Genomic DNA, 4,550 nt, shown 5'->3' with positions numbered 1-4,550 from the left:
GGTCAAAGGGTGCAACTTCCAGTTTTAAAATTAATAAGCTCTGGGGATGTAACAGATAGCATGGTGACTATACTTAACAATACTATTTTGTATATTTGAAGGTTGCAGAGAGTAGATCTTAAAAGTTATCCACACACACACACACACACACACACACACATTGTAACTATGAGAGGTGATGGGTGTATTTCACCTTATTGCAGTAATCGCCCCACAAATATATGTCTTAAATTATTATATTTGAAACATTAATCTTACACAGTGTTATAGCTCAATTATATTTCAATAAAATTGGGGAACCAGAAGCCAAGAGGATGAAGACAAGAGCTATGGAGAACAGCTCTCAAGGTATAAGGCCGAGTGCTAACCAAGGAACTGACGTTTGCCTGGCTAGATTTCAGAACTGCTATGGACCAGCAATGGACATGTATTTCTCTCCCCCACATACCATGCTAAACAGGAGTGTCTATGGCAGGCTTCTGCCCTTAGACCATCACTGTGTGTTAGGTGTGAGAAGGAACAGGTGCTTTGTCTCTCCAAGTCTTTAGGTGGACAGGGAGTATGCTCAAGGAGCCACACAGGAGCCTCGCCCACACCTCAACCTGAGTTGGAGAATGTAATCTTAGAATCTGAATTTGATGACAACTCAAGCTAAACTCTCATCTAACAGACGGCACCAACTTCCAGCCATTTGGGGGAGCCAACTTTGGGCAACACAAACCATTATGAAAAACAACAAGAATACTTGAAAGGGGCCAAATACAAATTATAGTGAAGGAAATAGTCACTGAAACTAAAGTATCAATGATGAATTAAAATGGAGATTAATGAGCTAATACTAGACACATTTTTTAAAACTTGAAAGCAAGTTTTTCTTGCCACTGAGACACCACCTAACAATGAAAATAGTATCACACAACTTTCCTTGATGCCTGAAGGTCAATTGAAAGCTGACCTCACTACCCATCTCACCTGTATCACATGCTTAGATTGACCAATGCGTAAGTGACCCTGATGCCACTTTAGTGTTCACTTTTAAAAATGACTCAACAGAGAAACTGTTAGTGTCTTTACATCATGAGCTGGAGAACAACATTTGGCCACCATTGGAGCAGCAGTGTCTTAGTCAGTCGTGTTCAGCCACACTCTGATCCCAAACTCAGTAGCTGAGTGACAGAGAGGACAGTAGAGGAAAAAACTGTCAGGCTGCCAAGGCTACCCCAAGCTGGACTCTATCTTAAAGACTTGTAAACATTCCTTTTATAACAACAACCCTCTTAGTCCAAAGCAGTGATTCCTGGTCTTTACTCTCTGGCAGGAAGATAAAGTTGTTAGTTTTGCATTAGCAAACCCACAAGATAAAAACCAAGCCCTTCTTCCCTGGAGAAGAAGGAAGCAAAGAGCAGAAACTAAGATCTGGACCTAATTAGCAACCAGGTCACAAACAGAGTAGGTTGCTGTTGTTGGGTTTTACCCATTCTAGTTCTAGTAGTCATTTCCAGATTAGAGGTGATTAAAAGGCTTCGAATTAAAGGCATCTTCACCCCTGAGTCTGTGTTGGGTTTCATGTTGCTGACCGTTCACTCACTAGCTGACAAAAAGTTTCTGGGACAATGTGGAAAGATCTGAACAGAAATAAAGTCACAGAAAGAAGGAAGGACTACGGAGAGGGACATTTGAGGCCACTCTAAGTAACAAGACTATAAGTAGGGAGCCTGCTGGGGAACTCGTTAATTCCAGCAGTATTTTGCCAATCCCATTGCCTGCAATGAGTCTGCTTCCCCAGGAGAAATACAGGATGAGCATCTGGCTGGCTGCTGGGAGCACAAGCAGAGCCCTGAACAGCCAGGGGGACCTGGCGCTGGAAATCCCATTGTTAGTGAAGAGCACCGTCAACTGTGCAAGTCTGCTAGGGACGGACAGTTCTCTGAAACCTAAACACCTTGGCATTTGCACCGCTGAGACCCAGGGCATCGCGAGCAAGCCAAGCAGTGCGCCTGAGTGTCAGACGCCACAGCTCAGGCACCACAGGCTCAGGGGAGCCGACCCGGCACAGCAAACAGCAATGCGGACACGCACATGGTTTGACTCAGTAGAAAGCTCCCTGCAGGTGATGCAGAGTTCAGTAACACAGCAGTGATGGCAGGGCAGGGAACACAGAAGCAGAGGCAGGGCACAGAGGAACTTTTAGTGAAGGTGTTAAATGACCCAGTGAATTAACGGGGGGGAGGAACATGGAGATAAGGGGAGAAAAGCACAAGAAGGAAGAGAAAAACGAAAGAAGGAGGAAAACAGAGATGTGGTTCATCACGGAGAAGTGATGGAAATGAGAAACTCTTTTTTTCCAATTGTTTACATCTCTGAGTCTGCCATAAATTCAATACAGGAATAGCTCCCCCCTCTTCTTCTTCTTCTTCTTCTTCTTCTTCTTCTTCTTCTTCTTCTTCTTCTTCTTCTTCCTCTCTCTCTCTCTCTCTCTCTCTCTCTCTCTCTCTCTCTCTCTCGTTGAGAGCCTTAATTCTCACCCCACTTCTCCATCACTATACTGATGACTTGGCCTCCAAATGCTTCCATCCCATCTTGGGCATCTATTGCCTAAATCATTATCTAGCAGCTTTATAATGCCATGTCTCTCTTTTGCTGCCATTGTCATGAGAGCCAAACAGAAAGTAAATTGTATCATGTCCTGGATTGAAATTCTCTGGTGGCTCCCAATCACCTGTAGGACAAAGTGGTGGACTGAGAGTGGAGAGCGAGGCAAAGCGAACATCCAGCTCAGAAGCCAGGCTCTGCTGCCGGGGCCCAGCTCTCAGAAGTCAGGTGTCGGGAAGAGACAGGAGCGGCTGGCATGCAGGGTGTGGCATATTACTCTTCCAGGGTGAGCAAGCACCCATCTGGTGAAATAGAAAATCTCTTCAGGAACCGATGGTTGGGTGGATAGATTAGCTTTGCTTTCCATTAGTGGGAAGAGAATGCTGTGATTAGGAAGCTCAGTGTATGTGTTAACAGTCAGGCATTAAACATCTGGAAATTCAAATCTGTTGCAGGGTGGCCACAGGGAGGGAAGAGAATGTGTTTAAATGACAAGGGAATTCTGCCCACCACGCACTCCACATGATTATGTGTGCAAGTGAACATGAGCTGGTGGCAGTGATCCACGGTCCCCCATCCATCTCAGTGCCCTAGAGCCTCTCAGAGTGAAGGCATTTGCCACACTGCGTGTGATTTTGGTGTGTGTAAATGCAGTCACACACCCTTTATTACATACTTTAGATTACTGTATATGTTAATATTTATGCATATGTGCAGGTCTGTACACAGAAAATCATGTGTACTATTCTTTAAAGCGATTTAAGAAATGTTCAAGGGTTTTAGTTCTTTTTTTTTTAATATATTTTATTGATTTTTTACAGAGAGGAAGGGAGAGAGATAGAGAGTCAGAAACATCAATCAGCTGCCTCCTGCACATCCCCCACTGGGGATGTGCCCGCAACCCAGGTACATGCCCTTGACCGGAATCGAACCTGGGACCTTTCAGTCCGCAGGCCGACGCTCTATCCACTGAGCCAAACCGGTTTCGGTGGGTTTTAGTTCTTTAGAGCTGTCATCAGTACTTTTGAAAATCATCAAGCCTCGTGAAAAATGTTTTTGAGAATGAACTGCCTGTTTGTATGTATTGTTTCTTGCTCATTGCATAAACTATGGTCTAGGGAAATACCTTAACGCCCTGGCAGGAATTAGCAAAGGCAGCTGTGGAGAGTCCACTATGGAAATGAGTAGAGAATGAAAGGAGATCTGTTAGTAGAATACGAGTTAAAGTCCTCAAAAAACCTTAGTAACTTGCTAACTTTTGTTTCTGAATATAAACATTTTGTATGTTTAGTAATTCCCTTCGGAGGTCACTATAAGTAGCCCTTAATCACACAAGAAATAAAAGTCTATTTAGCCTGGCTGATGTCATTCAGTGGTTGAGCATCAACCTATGAACTAGGAGCTCATGGTTCAGTCCCCAGTGAGGGCAATGCCTGGGTAGTGGGCTCAATCCCCACTGTGGGATTGACAGGAACAGAGAGCAGCAAAGAATTGTCAGTAACCACCAGAGGCTCGCCCCATGACAGCGATCAGCACCCCGCCTTGGTCTGGCACCCCTGCTCACCTGCTCCACCATCCTGCCACGGCCGATGCTGCCATGTTCCATGCTGTGCTGTCTGCTGCTGATGCCTTCCATGTTCCACACGCATGGTCAGTGCACGTCATAGCGACTGGTTGCTTTTCTTATGAGAACACTTAAGATGCACTCTCAGAAACTTTCAGGTACAGTCATGTGCTGCTTAATGACAGGGATGCATTCTGAGAAATGTGTCGTTAGGTGATTTTGCCCTCGTGCGAGCATCATAGAGTGAGTGCACTTACACAGCCCACTACACACCTGGGCTGCGTGATGCAGTCTACTGCTCCCGAGCTACAAGCCCTCACAGCACGTTACTGCACAAAACAGCACAAAACTCAATCAAACACAAGACAAAACGATGCCATCGAGAGATGCGAGA

The sequence above is a fragment of the Myotis davidii genome, unplaced genomic scaffold (assembly GCF_000327345.1).
Source record: "Myotis davidii unplaced genomic scaffold, ASM32734v1 scaffold1001, whole genome shotgun sequence".
In the NCBI taxonomy this organism is placed as follows: Eukaryota; Metazoa; Chordata; class Mammalia; order Chiroptera; family Vespertilionidae; genus Myotis; species Myotis davidii.
The sequence above is the reverse complement of the archived record's forward strand: the minus strand, read 5'-3'. Positions refer to the sequence as shown.